Below are 22,568 nucleotides of genomic sequence, written 5' to 3'. Positions count from 1 at the left end.
AGAATAAACACCAACAATGCTGGTTGACTTTTAACCAGATCTTTCTACATTGTATAGGCAGACTGCTCCCAGTTTAACTTAGGAATGTAAAATCCGGTTTAATTAATTAACCAGTTTACCAATTAAACGGGACAAGCAGGGGGGCTGCTCTGGCCAGGTTGGAGAGTCCCTCACCCACGGCAGGCCCCGTAGGACTGGAGAAGCCCCCTTCCTGCAGCAGCCTGTTCCAGCCCCCACTGGTTAACAGGTTAAACATTCACATCCCTAGCTTAATTAAGAGGGGTCTAATTTTGGAAAGTATTATCAGGCTCTGATGTGCTCCATTAGGGAAAGGTGTGTTTATATCAAATCAAAATAAAGCCGTTCTATGTATTTTCCTAACTAATTTTTAAATAGTGTCACGCAATGCCAACTAGTGTTCAATATTTAAAAAAAAAAGACAATTTAATTTTTCACACCAATATGCCAAGCTGAAAGTAATTTTTTATTTTATTTTAATATATAAAGAGAGCCTCACTTATAAAGGTGAACCAGTTAGCAAATCTCTCGGTTATAAATGCAATTGCACATAAAGTGAAGATGGCATAAAACAATGAACACTTTTGTTGCACAATGTACAAAACAGACGTTATTCATTGTTCATTAATATTTTATGATGTTCTATCCATGGAACAAACACACACTAAAGCTGCACAAACATTATTTAAAGATCAGAGTATCAAAAGGTTTCTACTATGGCTACGTCTACAGTGTCCCTCTTCCACAAAAGACTATGCAAATGAAGTGCATATTAGCATATTGTCATGCTTCATTTGCATAATTGAGCCATTTTTGCGCAAGAGCCCTTCTTGCTGAAAACATGAGGAAGAACGGCTCTTGGGGAAAAAAAGGCTTCTAATTATGCAAATGAAGCACGGCAATATGCTAATCCACACTTCATTTGCATAGTATTGTATGGAAGAGGGATGCTGTGTAGACATAGCCTAAGTGTTTCAGATCAGCTGCTTACCTATATTTCCAATGTTAATAGTGCTTAGATGACATAGCACATGGCAGAAGCCAGATAATCCAACAGGTTGGCTGACACGAATTCACTTTAGAAAGGACACTTTTGATAAGAAACTCTGGGAGTTCAGTCCTGAGGACACCTTAACCTAACCAAACACAGGGAGACTCCTCAAGAGCTTTAAGCTCTCCTCAGGACTAAAGTCTATACAAACCTGTGCACCAGCAGAGCTACAGCCTGTGGCATAACCGTGGCTGTGAAAGAGCTTTGCTTCAATATGTAGGCTAAGTCTTTATAAACACCAAAGTGCTACCAACCGTAACACTTTAAAATGTAGCCCTGGCACCAGTACTAGGAGAAAGCTCTCCCAGATGTCTATGTAAGTCACCTAAACAAGAAGTGTAGCTCCCAGAGCTTGAAGGCTGGTTTGCACTGGCGCTTTACAGCGCTGTAACGTGCTGTGCTTGGGGAAGAAGAAGGTGTTTTTTCATATTCCTGAGCCAGAAAGTTGCATCACAGTAATGTAGCAGTGCAGACATAACCTTACTCTATGGCTACGTCTAGACTGGCATGATTTTCCGGAAATGCTTTTAACGGAAAGGTTTTCCGTTAAAAGCATTTTCGGAAAAGCGCGTCTAGATTGGCAGGACGCTTTTCCACAAAAGCACTTTTTGCGGAAAAGCATCCGTGGCCAATCTAGACGCGCTTTTGCGCAAAAAAGCCCTGATCGCCATTTTTGTGATCGGGGCTTTTTTGCGGAAAACTAATCTGAGCTGTCTACACTGGCCCTTTTGCGCAAAAGTTTTGCGCAAAAGGGACTTTTGCCCGAACGGGAGCAGCATAGTATTTCCGCAAAAAGCACTGATTTCTTACAGTAGGAAGTCAGTGCTTTTGTGGAAATTCAAGCGACCAGTGTAGACAGCTGACAAGTTTTTCCAGAAAAGCGGCTGATTTTCCGGAAAAACTGGCCAGTCTAGACACAGCCTCTGTGTATGCTACAAGCCAAGGGGAGTGATCTGCCTGTTATCACCAATGCTACCACGAGTACAACAAGCAATATAACCAGGGTACCTCAGGTAGTGGTAGTAGAGGCATAGAAAAGCCATGCCAAGTAAATACCCACTGGTTTCAGGCAGGCTGGGACCCTGAATTATTTACTCAGACTTCCAGTAACCCTAACATGAATACCCTGATATTTATATTCATGCTAGTTCAATGAAAGCTAGCGCAATATGCATACATAAGGAAAAGAATCACACCCCTAGCTCATTATGTATATGTAGCCTCATAGAAACTGCTATAAATGGGGATACGAGCCAAAATTCTTCTGTAGTTTTTCGCTTCAAACCCGAGGTATAGCTTTTATTATGCAAATTCTGTGTCATTGTAGACATCCAGACCAAGTTTAAGAGGAAAATTAGAGACAGATAAGTCTTCTCTCACACTGTTATTGCAACAGCAGCACCTAGATTGGGACATCAACCTTTGCTTACAATTTTTCTGCCTCGTTAAAGCTCCCATCCATTCTCATCAGAATAGCAATCTACACCTAAAGTCTTCTGCAAGATCACTGGATTCTTATTTACTTACACGGCAGACTGAAAATTCTGCAAAATGAATCTCAGACTCAGAAAGAACATACTGCTTCAGAATGACTGAAACTCAAGTTTCCAATATCATTCTTCACAGCCATGAGGATTAGACAATTTAGATAACAATGAAATTATATTATGGGACATAATTCTCCAGCAAGTGGGGGATTGCACAGCAAATTTAATAAATGAAGAATCACAAAATATACAGACTCCAGGTTGTGGGTGTCACTCTTTTTAAATGCCAGTATTGTTGCCATAAAGAAGAGAGGCAAAAGACTTCAGGCCAAGATTTTGCAGAGTGATCATGGGTTCTGGGTGTTTACACATACTAAAATGGGCCTAATTTTAAAAATTGCTGATCACACATGATCTGAAAACAATGTTCCTTTAATGTAAAGCATCACCGGGTGAATACTGAAAAGCTGATGCAACCAAAATCAGTCACTTTTTAATATCCTCTCCATCTGTTGTACTTGTATACCCCCACCCTCCCCATCATTGTTTTATTGGGAGTGCCTTGCAAACTTTAATGGGTTTAACCTATGAGACAAAGAAGTACTATTATCTCCATTTTACAGATAGGTACTGGGGCACAAGGAGACTAGGGTGCATCTACACTGCAGGGCTTAACTCGAAACAAGCCATGCAAATTGAGCTATCAATTGTGTAGCTTATTTTGAAATAGGGAACTTCTACGCAGCACTTATTTTGAAATAGAGCACTCTTCCTCCCACCTCCCTTACTCCTCATACAATAAGGGTTACAGGAATTGGAGTAAGAAATCCTCCAGCTTGACAGTATTTTGACACTACAGGCAGTCCCCGGGTTACGTACAAGATAGGGACTGTAGGTTTGTTCTTAAGTTGAATTTGTATGTAAGTCGGAACTGGTACATATTGTAGGGGAAACTCTAGCCAAACATTTCTCCAGAGCTCAGTTTTATTCTCCCACACCTCACTTCCCTCCGTCCTTTATTCTCAAGCTGAGGTGTCTGCTGAGAAAAGCCGCTCCGCATCTCCCTGGTCTGCTGGGGGAGGGGCGCTAACTTCGCGTCTCCCTGGTCTGCTGGGGGGAAGCAGCTAGTGCGGGGTTGCCTCACCCCGTTTGTAAGTAGGGATCCGATGTAAGTCGGATCCATGTAACCCGGGGACTGCCTGTATTTCGAAATAACTGCCTGTTGTGTAGACATGGACTACAGGGGAGAGAGAGGCAGATCCTATGTTCATGGGGAGTGGACAAGCACCAGCTCACTCCCTCCCTTGCTGCCTCTACAGGCCTAGGCTTATCAGTTAATCCATGCAGTCATCTACACATTGACATCCCTAATGACTTGCCCAGAGTCACATAGAAAGTCTGTGGTGGAGCAGGGAATGGAACCTGGGTCTCCCCCATCCCAGGATCGTACCCTAATCTCTAGACCAGTGATCACCAACTAGTCAATCACAGCACCCCAGGAGTCGATTGCTCCTGCCAGCTGGCCAGGCAGCTGCCTCTCTTTGATCTAGCCCAGCTGGAGCATGGCACAGCCTTGGCAGGCTGAACATCACAGCCAGCTGGGCTGGAGCAAAGAGGGATAGCGGCCCAGGTGGCTGCCCCTCTGTTAACTTGCCAGCTGGAGGGGTGGAAGAAGAGGTAGCCAGCTCTCGTCTCCTGCTCCGCAGAGCCAGGGCTGGGTGGCCGGCACACATGGCATGCTGGGGACCAGGCTACTCTGTGCTGTTCCCTGCAGGCTGTGTGTGGGGTAAGGGAGCCCCTTCAGCCCTGGGCTCTGCCTGCAGGCAAAGGGCTGAGCCAGGCAGGAAAGAGACTCTGCCCACCCCCTCCTCAGCCCAGCACTACTCTCAGAAGGCTACAAGTCCCAGGGCTCCTGCCCTGCCAGTGAGTGTGCTGGAGGCATAGGGATGTGGGGCCAGGACAGGTGAAGGAGGATGCAAGGGCAGAATGGGAGGGGGCAGGAGATCAGGCTGGGGGGGGGGGGGTATCATGAGGCTGAGGGGAGTGAGCTGGACAGAGAAAAGATATGAAGAGGGTACAATTTTACTTTGCAGAAGCTGCACTTTCTTTTACTCCCCACTTTTGCCTCCCTCCCCAACTAGCTATTTGGCTGCATTCTTACCCTCTCACGTTTTGTGTTACTCCCTCAACCCCCTTCTGCCCCCAAACTCCCTCTCATGTCCCCACTCCACACCCTCTTTTGCCACTAAACTCCCTTCCACACCCTGCACCTCAGCTCCCACCCAGATCCTGCCTCCCTGTCCCACTCGCTGTCCATCCTGTCCCTCACATTGAGCCTCTCATTTTTGTTCCCACCCCAGAGCCTAAGTGGGACCACAGAATCCACTAACTCTGGAACCCCAGAAAAGTAAATCTGGCCTATAGGAAGCCCTGAACCTCAGTTCTCTGTCCCTTCCTCTCACCCTGAAGGGGCTGGAGTGCCAGAAGGTGAGGTATATCAGTTAGGGGCCACATCAGTGAGGGTTGGGGGGATTTGAAGGAGTTTTTTTGCTTCTCACTCGTGTGGTCCCCAAATGATTTTTTTTCCCCTGAGAGTCAGTGATCTCCAACCCAAAAAAGGTTCCCCACTCCTGCCATAAAAAAAGAGAACATTGAAACCTTTCGTGTTGGACATATTTACACATTTGATTTAAAATGAAGTTTGACAAACTAACACGAGAAAGTTACAATACTTAATCTGTTTAATAATTTAAATTAAACCGTTCTTCCCAGCTGCAGCACTAGCAAAATGGCTGGGGTGTAATTATGTAACTAACGGTGAGTTTTCATTAGCAACCAGTAGTACGCTGAAAGGCTTGGAGAGGGCAGGGCCTCAAGAAAGGGGTGGGGTCTTGGGGGAAGGGATAGAGTAGATCCTGGCTTGCTCCACCACATTTAAATAATGATCTTGGGTGTAAAAATGTTGGAGACCACTGCCCTAAACCATCATTCCTCTCTGGCCCTACTTTATATATTGATCTTTGTGTCCAGGATGAAAATGTCCTTAATTGTCCTCTTATGCACAATTTAGGTTTTTTTTAAGTCTGTCTTTTTTCATCTATACAGAGACTTCCAAAACAAGTAAATGCTTTCCCTCACATTAAAAAAATTAAATATTTATCATTTGGCAAAGAACAAGTTCACTCTTAAGCGGAAAACTCAAATGTCAAGTTTCAACACAGACCAAATTTGTTTGGCCTAGCTGTAAAGCACAATAAAGGATGCCAGCATCTTTCACATCCATTTAAAATGGAATTGCAAATGGCACTACTTACATCTAGTAGTTTATCTTTGCAATTCTTGTTGCCTACAGAATGAATCTTTAGAAACTGCTGTTGACAATTCATTATACAGCTACTACAGCACTAAGATTTAATACCTCACTAATTGTGTTCCAGACTTACTATGACTAAATAAATCTGCACTTCATCTGTTTTTAGTTGGTCAGCTATTCACCAACAGAAAATACCAATTCATAAAAAAAAAAAAAAAAAAATCAGGGTCGTGTGGGAAAAGTGTTGATTTCAACGGGCTTGTCTCAGGACATTACCACACAGCAAGACACAGAGCGTGAACCTAAAGTGCATGAGTACGCCACACACTGGCATCCCATATGAATGCCAATGCTAGGGACCATGAACACATTGGCTGCCTAGTCTCATGGGCTTCCAGGTTCCATGGCAGCCCTCCTTGGAAGACAGGGAGCAGGTAAAAAAAATTCCATTCCCCAAAACAATCTTTTCAATCTTTTCCTACTTCCCAAAAAATTTCACTTTTTTAAAAACCCCCTTTCTTTCCCCCATTCAGGATATTGGGCCATTTTTTGTAGTGGGAAAATTTCAACTTTTTGGGGGGTCTGAGATAATGTTTTCTGGTCATCTCTAATCTGTGCTGCCTTGCACTAAATGGCAAACAGTTATCTTCTACAATATCTACTCTGCCCCCTCGCTTATACAGAAATTTCGAGACCCACCAATTGGAAATTCTCTGGCTCCTTGTTGAATGTAACTGAGTGATCCACAAATGCAACAGATTCCCAGTTTAAGATTCTACTTTGATGAGTTTAAATAATTTCCCACTCATGTCTAAGAAGAATTATGGAAGGTTACAGAACCCACAGAGCTCACTGCAAACCTATTGCCAAAAGGCAACAAAGACAGGTCAGAGGATAGGTGGGACTTGAAGGAATTCAGAGGGACAGACACTGTATTATCAACAAAGAAGAAACTAAGGAGGGAGCCTTTTAAGCTACAGTTTTCATCTCTATAATACTATGATGTAGCTTAGCTGCTGGAGCTCTTTTAAAAGCTTTAGGATGCTAAGTTAAGGAAAGACAGGTAGAAGATTTGATTTTTTTTTTGAAGTTTTGAAAATAGATATGTAGAGAACATTTATTTAGAACTGGCCTTACATAGCTAAGTATAGCTTAAATCATGTGTCTTGGGAATATAAGTCAGCTGTTCATTGTCATGTGTACAAAACCAGACAATATAATCCTAAAATAACCAATATTTCAAAAGATCAAGCAACTATATACAGACAAGGACATACACATTATGCCTATTTTAAACCTAAACATGCCAAGAAATCATTGCTTTTGGACTCTAAGTGGCTTAGATGAGCTAAAAAGATCTCTTTTTAAAAAACTTTTAAATGAATGCCAGTACAGAAAGCAAGATGGCTAATAGTTGCCAGTAGTGGTTAATCACATTCCACATAGCCAGAATCAATCCTATACAATATCTTCATTCCCACCAGATTTAAAAAAAGCTTAATTCCTTGAGCATGAAGTGTATTAAAATTCCAGTGATGAAATCAGAATTCCTGGAGTAGTGGGAGAGAACAGTGGTATTCAGACGATTAAAAATACTCTTAATTTTCCCTGTGTTGTTATATTAAAAAGTCAAGGGATTGGTTTCATGATTAAACCACTGAATCCAGGGAAGAGATCTGGATTTCATTCTTCTTGGTTATAACAAACTTCTGTGAGCTTAGACAAGGCCTTAAATTCTCTTGTACCTTAGTTTCCCCATCTACAGCTAAGAAAATCCTCCTGTTTGTTACACCCATTTATTTCATGCAGTCTTAAGATATAATAGGAAACAGTTTACCCCTTGTGTTTCACAGCACCTAATACAATCAGGCTTTCAATCTGACCTGCGCTTCCAGTTGCTATGGAATAAAAATCAGTCATCCAGAGTAGCAGCATTATAATACACAAGCATTTCACCTCTGGCAACTGGAATTCAAATTCTAACCAGGTCATATACTAATACATGTCATGCTTAGTTCACCAATATCCTCATCATCCAAACCACCACACAAAGGTAGAAATAATTTTACAGTTCAATACCGGATTGGCAAGGAAATAATGTAACTAATCTGCCTGTTTAAAGCCAGTACTAGGAAGTCTCATTTTCAAAAGAACTAAATCCATTTAATTTAGTTATTTTTCTAGGAATGAAAGGGAAGAGAAAAGCTATGGCAGGTTTGGTAGGGGAGTATCAGCATGCTGGCCCTTTAAGAGCTTGGTCCAGGCTCACATGCCTTTTACATCCCTCTATCCAAACTGCTTTAAGAAAAGACAGCCCTCTTGCTATCAAAGACACACACACAAGCCCCAGGGGAGTGCAGTCTTCTCCATACAGTGGTCTAGGGAAGGAACATGAGTGGGGCCTTGGCTAGAAGCTGGTGAAAGCTTAGAGACTGCCGCAAACTACTGTGGACATAGGCAGCGAAGAGGGTCAAAAGGACTTTTCACAGAACCTAGTGGGAGATCTGTAGAAGACTCCTGCTGCTGAGGCCTAATAGAACGCTGCGCAAACTCAAAATTTGTACCCACACCCATATCTGTATCCACAAGAAAGAGCCACGGCGATCCATATCCACATCTGCAAGTATCTGCAGGTTTGCAGAGCTCTACCAGTAGAACTGCCATTGACTCGGATACACAGCAAAGGAATACAAATGAGCAGGCCTCCTACCAGAGCAGCGGAGGGCAACCTGAAGCCTGTGGACCGCATGCTACCAACTGAGGTTCCTCCTCCCCTGTTTCCCATACGGCTCTGACACACTGGAGCCCCACACTTCCTACTTCTCCCCCCCTTTCCCAGCACCACGAATCCACTGATGTGCGCTCCGTCCCTGCTCCTCCCCCCTCCCATCCAGAGCTTGAACACCACAAGTCAGCAGTTTGCAGCTGTTCAAGTTCTGGGAGGCAACGGGAGGAGCCAGCATGGAGCGCTCCGAAAGCGCAGGTTGGGTGGAGGAAGGGCAGGGCTCCAGTATCCCAAGGCATGAGAGGCACATGGAAGGAGGAGGAAGAGAGGAGTGCACGGGGCTGCAGGTGGAACCCCAGAGCACCAGGGGATGCTCAGTACTGTGGCCCAGTGAGACAAAGGATGGCCACTCATACGGTCTACTCACGAGTCTTGGTTGCCCATCGCTGTACCAGTGCCTGTGAAAGACTGAGGATGAGGCACAGATGGCAAAGGGTTTCTGGTCCAAGTACTGAAGTACAGTATATTGATAAGCCAGGCCTCAGAATGGGATATTTTATATTGGAATTCCAGTCATGTGATTATCCCAGACACATGGGGGCTGGGAGGAGGGGAGAGACTGAATCATGGCCTGATACCTGCAGAGGGGGGGACAGGTTGAGGGAACCCTACCAAAGTGGAAAATGTCAAGGAAAGAAGTGGAAGCAGAGGCTTGGAACTGGAACAGCAGGGTAAGAATTTGGGGAGTGGCAGGATAGCCAAGTTGAGATCTGCACAGGAGGATACATAACTGCCAAGGGGGGGTTAAGTTTAGGGAAAAGTGGAGATACAAAGTTTGGCCGGCTATGAGACTGCATTCTGTGTCTTCACAGGATTTCATGCTCGGTAGCCTCCCCTTTCCACAGTAAAAATGAAGACTCAACCTCAAGCAACTACGCATCTTTATATTGTTCAAGGTAGTCAGGTCTTCAGAAAATCCATGTATTGTTTTAGCCTATGCTAACTTTATAGATGACAAGAGAAGTGCTGCTAAATTTGTTTAGTTCTTTTACCATTTCCTTAAAGCACACCAGACACCGGTCATTCCCATTTGGTACAGGACACGGCAGTTATGCTGGGAATTGTGGACTGCGTTCCCAGGGAATTATTTACTTGCAAGGCTTTACTATGCTGTGGTGTATGTCTGCAAGAGAAATACAAGTGGAAGACTGCTAGTGTGGACACTATTTCCTACATGAATACAAGTAATTTTAAGATTTTAACTACGCAAAACCCAAATGCACAGTATTCCTTTGATTCTTAATCTTGGGGGAATTCTACGCCATAAAAATTAAAAATTTTGTGCACAGTATCTTCAAATTCTGCATATTTTATTTCTCAAAATAATATACATTGTGCCAGTTTCAATTATTTTGACAATTTATTTCAAAATACCCATCAGTAAGTATATCTATAACAAGACAGGGGGACAAAATGATTTAAGAAATGTTATTTGACAAACAACTCTTTACTAAGTATATTAATAAAGAACTATAAAGAGTAATAATTCATTTAAATTAAAAATGCAGAAACATTTCCTGTCCCCTCCGAATAAGTGCATAAGTTTCTGGGAGTCAAAGGTAATGGAGCAGCTGAGGGACGGGGAAGGAAATTCTCAGAATAAGCCTGAATTTGGAAAGTTGCTGGATGTAGGTAGGAGACGTACAAACAGGCTGAGTTTTCAGGAGGGGAAAAGGGGTGAGAGGGATTGTGAGGGAGATGAGTGCTTCCCCCATGCAGACCCTGTCTGATCACTAGACTCTCCCATTCATTCAGGTACAGTTGCCCCTCTTCTAGGGATGCAAAAGACTAGTCGACTATCCGATAAGCAGATGCTTACTGGATAGTCAACAAGCTTGTCAACTAGTTGCTCTCCCACTTTTGCTGCCTCTATCAGAAAGAGGCGGGTGGGGAGAGGAGGAGGTACTTCAAAGTGGCAGCGCCACATGGAGCCTGGAGCCAGACCCCAGGCTCCACACAACGCTGCCGCTTTGAAACAGCGTGGTGCCAGCTGGGGTATCCACAGGCTGCATGTCACCTTTCAAAGAGGCAGGGCAGCGTGGAGCCCAGGATCAGCTGGGGAGTCCCCAGCCCTCCCCAGTGGAGTCCCCAGCTGATCCTGGGCTCCACGCAGCACTGCTGATTTGAAATGCCATGAGGAGCCTGTCGCTGGGCTTCCAGCAGCATTTCAAAGCGGCAGCGCCGTACGGAGCCCAGAGTCGGCGGAGTCCTCAGCTGACCCTGGTCTCCATACCTTTGAAGTGTCTCAACAGCCCTAGGGCTGTGTCTACACTTCGAAGATGGAGGTACCCTGTCAACTAGTCTAATAGTTGATGCAAAATGTATCAACTATTCAATTAGTCAATTCCTTGCAATTTAACTTCCCTAGTCTGTTCCCATGTGTCCCTGCATGTCCGCTCAGCCACCTGCCACCCCTATCACTCTGTGGGCCTGCACCCCCACTCCTAGTCAGACCCTGGTTCAGTTCTGTTACCCCATTAGCTTCTATGCAAGCCCTGTCTGTCCCCCACCCACTAGCTCTATCACCCACCCCAGTCCATGTGTCACCCATCAGCACTGCTTTCTCTCCCCCTCCCGCCCATACTCCTCATTTGGTCCCATAAGCAAAATATTGGTTCCATAAGCAGAATACGGTGAGAAGGCAGTCATTGCCCCATCCGTCTCTATAGCTGGTTGCTCCAGCCCTGAGCCAGCAGCCTCCGGGGGATGAAAGATACTCCCCACCAGTCTCTAGAAAGGAGGGGTGGGGGGAACACACCATGAGAGAGACATGAATTCTGCACATGAGCAGGGCCAAAAAGAGCTTTCTAAATTTTTCCTGACACTCCACTAAAAAAATATCTATTTTAACCGTTTTAATTTCTATTAACAAATGCTAGACCAAGATTTGCATGGAAATAATTCCAGGTTTAAGTCACTGACATCACTTTTGACAATCACAATGCAATGTCATAGCATCATAGCACAATTCTATTCTGGCTATCTGCAACACTGTGATAAAACTTCTCTTCCCTTTATCCCCAAGTTGCATGGAAGGTAGCACAGGAGAACAGCAGCTCTGGTCCATTCAGTGTGGCCAGTTCAGCTTACTAGTATTAGGCACTATGATTTGCCTTGGTGATAAGAATTAAGGTCATATCAATGTGGGCAACAGAAGGAAACAAGGAAGCATCATTACCTGGTTTGTCAATTTTTGAGAAGTATAGGATATTATGGAGTTGGATGGGGATGGAAAATTTGGGTCTGAAGAGCTACTGCCTCAAAAAATAACCTCCGAAAATTGGAGGCCACAGTTCTCGTTTCACTATGCAGCCGAAGAAATATGATGTTTGACATTTTACCAAACGCCACTCCCCCCCCCCATCATGATTAAAATATTCTGACTAAAGTTGCTAATCTGCTGACTGTATTTCAGCCCTAAGCAAAATAGAGAACACAAAGTGCTTGTGTTGTCACTGGCTAAATAAATATTAGATGAAATTGCCTGGTTTTAAATACACTCCCATACATGTATAAAACAGCTGGCCATGACATAGCCTCATAAAACCTGACCCTGGAGGAAGCCTGTACAAGTACACTGTGTAGAAGAGTGCGGAGAAAGATCAAAAACAGAACTTGTGGAAATATCAACTTACACATATCAACTTACACAAAGAAATGAGACTGAAGCAAGAAGCATCAGGAATTTAAGCAGGATTCTCTCCTACTCAAAATATCACAGTCCAAAGTAGAGATATTGGCCTGTACGTGTTTACATGATTAACCAATAAGCCTGGGCTCATGGGTTAATCCTAATGGTTACACGCACCCCATCCCCCTTGCTGCCTCTGTAACAGCAAGTGGGGGGGGGGGGGAGAAGACTGGAGCTAGTGCCCATGGGAAGCCAGCTCCCAGTGCATACAGGCTCCTACATAGCCGCCACCCCCCCACCCTCCGCTGTCTCTGAGGGTGGGAGGGGGGAGAAGGGAGGGAAGGAGGAGGGAGGGGCAGGTGGGAGCCAGTACATGGGGGAAGCCAGCTTTCAAACTGGTTCCCTGCATGTACCAGTTCCCATGAAGCTGCCTGCACCCGCTGCTGCTGCCTATAAAGAGGCAGCAGAGCGAGGGGACAGGTGGGACTACTACACGCAGGAAGTGGATTTCAAGCCATGGAGCCACCTGCGCCACTCGCCGCCCCCGCGTGTAAATGTGCAACCACTAAAAAAATTCAGCAGTTCCACATTTTCAAAAATAAACCATTTTTAAACATCCCTAGTGAAAGGGAAAATTATGTGAAGTGTCACGGGACATGGGTCCTTTATCGCTCCTCCCTGCAGAAACAGCATGGATTCCAGTGGATGCACCTTCGCTATATCCTTTTAAGTTCTCTTTACCTGGAGATTGTTGTGGAAATGGTAACCAATGGTGCTTTTTGTCCTCTTCCCAGGGCTTGAATGAACAGAAATCTCCCTCCCTTGAAGCCTCCCTGTAACGGAGAACTACTAACCCTGTAGTTTCATCTCTCCTCTCACAGGACTTCCTTCTTGCCTCCTTATCAGCCACGGCCTAATTGGCTCCTTATCCCAGCCAACCAGATTATCTAATTATCACCATCAGCTTTCTGAAGGGAAACTAATTAACATCTGTGTGATCAGAGTGTAGGCTCACCTGTTTGCTTCCTGCATTCTGCTACAGTGTAGGAAGGATTACAGAAGAGTATATTAGCTAATTAAAAACAGCATCAAAAGACAAAGTTCCATCTTAACGCTGTTTCCTGGGTTTCTGACATTTGGAGGGATTTTTACCCCAATGTTCTTAATTGGTAACATGCACTCAAATCATTAGCTCATGTCAGTAACATTATCACATTCATGAAATGTCTGAGGAGACATTTCCTACTTTTCTTTCTCCAAATCCCTCTCTGATAATACTAACATGTTTCATTTGCTCCCTGACAGCATGTGCAAATAAGAGGAGTTCCTCACTAATGCGCGTCCTACCATCCTTGAAAAATACAACTCATCTTGTGTGCACAGAACAAGGGCCCGCAGAAGTACAGCATAATGGATAGTGATAGAAATGTAGCCGTGTTAGTCTGGTGTAGCTGAAACAAAAAACAGGACTATGCAGCACTTTAACAACTAACAAGATGGTTTATTAGGTGATGAGCTTTCGTGGGCCAGACCTGCGGAAGTAGGTCTGGCCCACGAAAGCTCATCACCTAATAAACCATCTTGTTAGTCTTTAAAGTGCTACATAGTCCTGTTTTTTGTTTCAGCATGATGGATGTGGATCTGCTCTGCAACATGCGAAAATGTGAACTAGCTATTGTGTGGTCACTGAATTAATATGTTGGTTTAGTTTAATGGGAGGTGAGCACTGTAAGAAAATCAAGCTAGAAGCAAAACAGTGGCTCAAGACATACTACCTCTGAGTTCCCCTTCCAACACTTCAGCAATACAAAGAGACAGTGTCCGAGCTATTAATGGTCTGTAGTCTACGTCCTGATTCTAGCCATGTTCTAGAACTTGTTTTGCCATGCAGGGCCTAGGCTGGGAAACCAGAGTATGTAAAGGATCTCTGAGTGGATAAAAAACAACTCCCTGTGTCTCTAAGGATACGTCTACACAGCAGCATTATTAACAACATGGTCCACGTCTACACGATAAGCAGTCAAGCTGGAGGATTTCTTACTCCAACTCCTGCAACCTTCATTGTACGAGGAGTAAGGGAAGTCAGAGGAAGAGGGCTCTCTCCCAGACTTCCTGCTGGGTAGACAGCACCAAAGCTGAAATTAACTATTTTGACTCGAGCTACACAATTGACATAGCTGAAGTTGCGTAGCTTATTTCGGCCTTAGGCCTGCTTTGTAGACGTGCCTTAAGTTGATAGCTATTGTGGCAGTTGCTAAGGAGCAATTCAGACTGACACAAATACCTGCAGAGGTGTCTGAACCTGCCATCAGAGAATGGTAAGCAATAGACGAGTCCATAGGCCTTAGCATTAAACAGTCTCTAGATGTTGTGTTCTTGTTGTTAAGATTAAACAAGAACGGTGTCTGGTCACACTATTGACCCAAAAGGAAGAGTCTCAGGTGCTCAATCCAGTCAATGCTTCTGGGTAAGCATGGTGAATACTGTAGCCAAGTTCAGTAGCCCAGGTCATAGTTAAGACTGGGCAAACTACATGCTTCTGCCTCAGAAGAGGTCCAACTGGAGGCCTGACACGTGAGGGAGACAGTGGTGCAGGTGGCCTTGTGATGCATTGCTCCATCTGGGTAAGTCGTATGAAGCAGCCAACAACCTTTCAGATTCAGGGCACATATTCCTATAAGTGCCAGGAGTCCACTGTGAGCTTTAGGAACTTCAACAGCCCCCTTGGGATGTCCTTAGCCTTCCTGTTCATCATCTATCTTCACTAAGCCTGCCTAGTGCTCTACTTACACAGGTCTATCTGTACAAAAAAGAGAATCAAATATGTTAACTTTCATTACAAAAAAAAAAATCTTCAGCAGTCATTTGACACACTAAGCACACATTCCTTAACATTACTCAAATAGCAATCGTTTTTACAGTTTCACATTAAACTAAAATTTTGATCCAGAGAACTAGATCAGAACTTTTTTCCTAACAAATGGGGACAAAGGTGAGAAGAATTTTGGAATGTGTATGTTTAGCAGATCTATTTTTACAGCTATTAAGAGATAAAGCCTGAGCTTTTAGCTCTCATCTTATATCTCTTCAAATTTTAGAGGATTTCCACTTCTGCCCCAAATAAAAGTTACCAGTTCTGACGTAGTTATGACTAGTGTCAATTGTAGAGTGCAAACCAACCAAGACTTAAGAGCCACTGCCATGGTACCATATTACAATGTACTGGTCTCATTAAGAAAATAATAATAGGCTTTAATAATCATACAACTCTATTCTTTACAGTGGCAATAGACAATTGAGCTCTAACTCAGAGGGCAATCAGGAAAACACAGGGAGAGAAGACAGATCCACCAAGAACATTGGTTTCAATCTTCCCTATGTCTTCAGCACTTTTTTCCCCAGATGATATACCTAACACAACAGGAATGAGTACTGAGAACCAGTCTTGCTGTGCTAGACAGCAATGTGTGAAAAGTCTTGAACATTTCAAGATGTCTAGGTCAGAGACAGAGGTACAGCTGAATGAAAAAGTAAAACTTTACTGAACTAACAGACTGATGCAAAAAGTAATGAAAAACAAGAAGCGCCCTCAATTTATGAGATAACTGTACCATAAGCCAAAGCCAGGAGCATATAACTACTTATTCAATGGAAGTTATCACTATTGCCTTAGACAAGAAGCCCCCTCAAGTTGTTATACGGAAACATTAAATATTCAATCTTAAAAAGAAAGTAAAACTGCAACACATGATCAGCAACATACAGATTAATTCCTAACCAGAGGAACACTCACATCCCATGCACAAACAATCCAAACCAGACACTAAATGCACTGGAAAAATCTAAAGAGAAATTCTATTTTATAGTTTAAAAACAAAAAAGAGAGACAACATTATAGCTGACTTCAGCTGGCCTTTGAACCCAAGGAAATGAGCTGTCAAACTGCTAAAATATAAATTGTTTATCATTTAGAAAATCTTATGGCTCTGTTTCATTTCTACCTTTCCCCTTCTTACAGGTCAGCAAAACTCTTTGCTGCAGAACAGTAATATATTGATTTATATTGAAGGTCAAATTTGAACTGGGGAGAGGATTAGAATGGAAAAACAAAGGAAACCTATATACAGGTTGAACCTCTCTAGTTCAGCAACATCCATGATCTGGCATGATTTTAGTTAGCCAAATGTCCACTTATCAAGGGTGTTTCCATGTTCCACTGTTCCATAAAGTTTGTTTATAGCCACAACTTCTAGCTCTCAGGGTACGTCTAGACTACATGCCTCTGGTGACAGAGGCATTAGACTACCCAGCATAGGAAAATGAAGCGGCAATTTAAATAATCGCCACTTCATTTAAATTGACATGGCTGCTGCGCTGAGCCTATCAGCTGTTTGTTGGCTCAGCGCAGTAGTCTAGATGTTCCGCGGTCGACATCAAAAGTATTTGTCAACCTCCCAGGTATGCCTCATCCACAGAAGTGTTCTATGCTGTTATTTAGCTCTAATTTTCTCCTAAATGGCTTCTAAGAACCAAGTAAGCAGTGGAAGTGTTGGCAATGCTGCTAGACAATACTGACCTCCCATGGTTCAGCAAATTCTCTGATGTGGTATCAGTCACGTCCCAATAGCACCCAAATAGAGATGTTCAAACTGTATTAGTTTATGGAGAGAAAAGCTTCTTTTACTGAACTAGAGACTGGGAACGAGAGGTAACAGGACAGGCGGATGAATATTGTATTCACCCCTCTCCTAAGAAATCCGATGGCCCCACCTTGTTTAAGTCCACAAGGTCAGAGGTGGACTAGTTAAAACTTGTTGGGTGAAGTTAAAAGGTAAGAGCGGGTAATTGAAAATAGGGGTGATGTTATGGAATGAATCCACTACAGACCACCAAGTCAGGTGGATGATGATTTTGAAACAAATATTTTTAAAAAGTAGCAATTGGTAGTAATGGAGGAAATAACCTGAATAACAGGGAGGAATTGGTTGCAAATGTAAAGGTTGAACTCTATTCAAGGGAAGCAATCACATGATAGATTTCATGATTTTAAAGAAAGGAAGGAGTGAGAGAAGAATAAGTATAACTGACTTCCAAAAATTAGAATTTAACAACCTCAGAGAACTCATAGGTAAGGTGAAGAAAACCTGAGGGGAAAAGATATTCAAGAGAGCTGGCCACTGCTTCAAGAGACAATCATGAAAGGCTCAACAACAACTGTCTTGATGCAAAGGAAAGATAGAAAGAATAATAAGAGACCGATATGGCTCCCTCAGTAGCTCTGTAATAACCTGAAAATCAAAAAGGAATTATACAAGAAGTGGAAACAGCCACAAATTGCTAAGGATCAGTACAAAAGAATAGCATAAGCATGTAGGAACAAAATCAAAAAAGCTAAAGAACAAAGTAAGTTACACGTAGCAAGGGACATAAAAGACAATAAGCTGTTCTTTAAAATTTATTTTGTCTCTCTTGCTCCTAATACAGATCCAATTAGCAATGAGGGAAAGCTAATAGCCAGAAGGCTGAGGTGTTTAATGCCTACTTTGCTTCAGTCTCACCTTTTTTTAGTGAATGGTGATCACATATTCAACAGAGCCAGTTACCTCATCATAGAAGCTAATCAGATTGGTCAGGCACAACTTGCCCTTCGTGAATCCATGTTGACTATTCCTAATCACTTTCCCCTCTTTCAAGTGCTTCAAACTGGATTCCTTGAGGATTCCCTCCATGATTTTTCCGGGGACTGAGGTAAGGCTGATTGTTCTGTAGTTCCCTGGATTATCCTTCCTCCCTTTTTTAAAGATGGGCACTATATTTGCCTTTTTCCAGTCATCCAGGATCTCTCCTGATCTCCACGAGTTTTCAAAGATAATGGCCAAAGGCTCCACAATGACATTTGCCAACTCCCTCAGTACCCTTGGATGCATTAAATAGGGGCCCCTGGATTTAGCTTTTCTAAATAGTTCCTAACTTGCTCTCTCTCCACCAAGTGCTGTCCACCTGCTTCCCCTACTGCATTGTCTAGTGCATTAATATGGGAACTGTCCTTGTCCATGAAGACAGAGGCAAAGAAAGCATTAAGTATGTCAGCTTTTCCCACACCATCTGTCACTAGGTTACCTCCCTCATCCAGTAAGGGCCACACAACCTCTTTGACGACTCTCTTATTGTTAACATGCCTGTAGAAAACTTTGTTATCCTTCACATCCCTTGCTAGCTGCAATTCCAAATGCTCTTTCGCCTTCCTGATAACTCCCCTGCATTCTTGAGTAATACATTTATACACCTCCCTAGTCATCTGTCCAAGTTTCCACTTCTTGTAAGCTTCCTTTTTGTGTTTAAGCTCACGAAGGATGTCCCCGGTAAGCCAATCTGGTCGCCTACCATATTTGCTTTTCTTGCTGCACATCAGGATGGTTTCTTCCTGTGCCTTTAATAAGGCTTCTTTAAAATACTGCCAGCTCTCCTGGACTCCTTTCCCCTTCACGTAAGCATCCCAGGGAATCCTGCCCATCAGTTCTCTGGGGGAGTCAAAGTCTGCTCTTCTGAAGTCCAGGGTGTGTATTTTGCTACTCTCCTTTCTTCCTTTGGTCAGGATCCTGAAATCTACCATCTCATGATCACTGCTTCCCAGGTTGTCACCCATCTCTACTTCCCCTACTAGCTCCTCCCTGTTTGTGAGCAGCAGATCAAGCGGCGCATGGCCCCTGGTCGGTTCCTTCAGCACTTGTACCAAGAAGTTATCCCCAACATTCTCCAAAAGCTTCCTGGGTTGTTTGTGTCGTGCTATATTGGTCTCCCAACAGATGTCAGGGTATTAAAGTCGCTCATGAGACCCAGGGTCTGAGATCTGGAAGCTTCTCTCAGTTGTCCAAAGAAAGCCTCTTCTATCTCAGCCACCTGATCCAGCGGTCTACAGCAAACACCAACCACAGCATCACCCCTGTTGCTACTACCTCTAAACTTAACCCTTAGACTCTCAACAGTCTTTTCTCCCTCTAAATTCTGGAGCACCGAGCAATCATACTGCTCTTACACACAATGAAACTCCTCCTCCTTTTCTCCCCCGCCTGTTCTTCCTGAACAGTTTATACCCTTCCATGACAGCTCTCCAGTCATGTGAGTCATCCCACCAAGTCTCCATTATTCCAATCAAATCATAGTTCTTCAACTGAGCCAGGGCTTCCGATTCTTCCTGTTTCCCAGGCTTCTTGCATTGGTGTACAAACACCTTAGATAACCAGTTGATTACCATACCTTCTCCATCCGAATCAGGGGTTTTTCTTTGTTGCTTGTTCCTCCTTGTGATTCTTCCCGGTGTCCGACTTCCTCACTTACCTTAGGGCTTTGGTCTCTGTCCCCCAACGAACCTAGTTTAAAGTCCTCCTCTCTAGGTTTGCAAGCCTACCCGCGAAGATGCTCTTTCCTCTCTTGGTAAGGTGGATCTCATATCTTCCTAACAATCCTTGTGCCCAGAACAGAGTCTCATGGTCGAAGAAACCAAAGCTCTCTCTCCGACACCACCTGCGCAACCACGCATTTAATTCCTCAATTTGACGATCCCTACCTGGACCTTTTCCTTCAACCGGAAAGATGGACAAGAACACCACTTGCACTTCAAATTTCTTGATCCTTCTTCCCAGCGCTACATAATCTGCTGTGACACTCAAGGTCATTCTTGGCCGTATCATTAGTTCCTACATGGAGAAGCAGGAAGGGGTAGCGATCCGAAGGTTTAATCACTTTCGGAAGACACTCAATCACATCCTGAATGCGAGCTCCTGATAAGCAACACATTTCTTGAGATTGCAAGTCTGGACAGCAAATAGATGACTCAGTCCCTCTTAGGGGGGAGTCCCCGACCACCACCACCCATCTTCTTTTGGGGGTGGTGGTCGTGGAACCCCCATTCCTAGGAATACGCATCCCATGCCTTCCGGTAGAGAGTGTTCCCTTCTGATTTCTTACCTGAAAGGCCCCTGCCAAAGCATTCTCCACTGCAGTGCCTGTGGAGAGAACCTGAAAGCAGTTCCTTACCTCTACATGAATGGAGGATACCTGAGTTGGCCTCCTTCTTCTTCTAGAGGTTACATGCTGCCAGTTTTCTTCCTTGTCCTGTACTTCCCTGACTGGCTCTTCAGCCTACTGTGCCTGCAGGATTAAACGCTGCCTTCTATCAAGGAAGTCTTCATCCTCTCTGATGGAACGTCGGGTTGATAATTGGGCCTCAAGTCCTCTAATTTTTTCTTTCACAATGGAGACCAGCTTGCACTTAGTGCAGATGAAATCCCTTCTTTCTTCCAGGAGAAAGACAAACACGGCACATGCTGTGCAAGTAACATCAGCAGACCTATCACTATCCATACCTGCTTTCCTTCTGAGAGATTCCACAATTGTTATAAAATGCCTCCTTGAAGGGCAGGAATGTAGTGAAAAGATTTTAAAGAATAGCGAGTATATCTTGCCCCTTTCCCACTCCCCTTCCTAACTCCCTCTCCAAACACCCTGTTAGCAGCCCCAGTTCGCAAGCCAGATGGTTAAAAGTCCATACGCAAAGAATAATAGTCAACCTGTGGTGGAACTCCTTGCTAGAGGACATTGTGAAGGCCAGGACTTTAACGGGGTTTAAAAAAAAAGAGAGATGGAGGATAGGTCCATAAATAATTATTAGCCAGGATGGGCAGGGGCTTTGTCCCTACCATCAGTTTGTCAGAAGCTGAGAATGGGCAACAGAGGTTACGATCAGTTGATTACCTGTTCTGTTCATTTCCTCAAAGGCAGCTGGCATAGCATACAGTCAGAAGACAGGATACTAGGCTAGATGGACCTTTGGTCTGATCCCCAGTATGGCCATTCTTATGCTCTAGTTAACTGTTTGCTATCAAACTATGAGGATGCACATAGTGGAGTTCCACAAGGGTCCATCCCACATACAATTCATACAATTCAATACGTTCATTAATGACTTGGATAATGGAGAGAAGACTGTGCTTATAAAATATGCAGAAGACACCAATCTGGGAGGGACTGCAAGAACTCTGGAAAACAGGATTAGAATTCATCTGATAAATTGGGGACTTGGTCTAAAATCTACATAATGAAATTCAACAAAGACAAGTGCAAGGAAAAAGTCAAATGCACATTTATAAAAAAGAATAACTGACTAGGCAGTCGTACTGCAGAAAAGTATCTGGAGGGTGTAGCGAATCACAAATAGAATACGAATCAATTATATACTGCAGTGTTGAAAAACATTAATATTCTCAGGTGTACTAACTGGAAAGCCATATACAAGATACAGGAAATGATTGTCCTGCTCTATTCAGCACTGATGAGACCTCAGCTAAAGAACTATGTCCTGTTCTGGGCACCACACTTTAGGAAAGATGTAGGTAATTTGGGTCACAACACATGACCCTGTAGATCAGTGGTCCCAGCCTAAAAAAGGTTCCCCATCCCTGCCATAAATGAAGACAATGTTGAAACCTTGTGTGTGTTGGAGATATTTGAATGTAATTAAAAATGAAGCCTGGCCAAGAAGCCCCCAATTGGGGCCCAGCCCCAATCTGGCCATGGCATCATAACACTGCTGCATTCTCCCATAACCCCCAACCTGTGAGCCCATTATACACCCAAAGCTCCTGCACCCCCACATTCCAAACCCTCTGCTATAACACTTACACCCCCATACTCCCCAACTCTGTGCCCTGAGCTCCCCATATGCCCCAACCCAGACTCTTGCACCCCCACATCCACAGCCCCCTGCCATAAGATTGGCACAAGACAGCCTGAATCTGTGCTTGAAGCTGGATTTGACCAGTTATTATGTAACCTTCAAAGCAATGTGCAAAAAGATGGAGCAGCAGAAGTCTCGTTAAATAAAGTCTGAACACGATGTTTCATTTATGCTATTATTAATCATTATGTCAATTATCAAAAATATTAAGTTGTATATTTTCAGTTATGCAGATGGACATTCTTATATCACTCTTTGTTGAGCATTTGTTCTGAATTTTGATATAGTTTGGCTCTTCGGTTTGAAAAGGTTGCCGATCCCTAGGTTAGATATTGGATAGCTAAACTCTGGACAGCTAAACTCTGGACAAGGTTTCCAAGGGAAGATATGGAATCCTCACCAAAGGTTTTGAAGAAAAGATTAGACAAACGTCCGTCAGGATTGGTCTAGGTTTACGTGATCCTGCCTCAGTGGAGAGGACTAAATGACCTCTCAAGGTCCCTTCCAGCCCTACAGTTCTACCATGGCACTGTTTCTTTCTCTGCAA

The 22,568-nt window shown here is 43.7% G+C and overlaps 1 protein-coding gene across 4 annotated transcripts in view; it reads right to left on the bottom strand.

Moving 5' to 3' along the window:
• Positions 1–22,568, bottom strand: part of MYO1B (myosin IB) — a 195,752-nt gene that overhangs the window by 134,772 nt on the left and 38,412 nt on the right. The gene's annotated exons all lie outside the window — the stretch shown is intronic.

This window comes from Pelodiscus sinensis, chromosome 7 (genome assembly GCF_052426305.1).
Source record: "Pelodiscus sinensis isolate ZL-2025 chromosome 7, ASM5242630v1, whole genome shotgun sequence".
NCBI lineage: Eukaryota > Metazoa > Chordata > Testudines > Trionychidae > Pelodiscus > Pelodiscus sinensis.
This window is presented reverse-complemented; position numbering and strand designations above follow the sequence as displayed.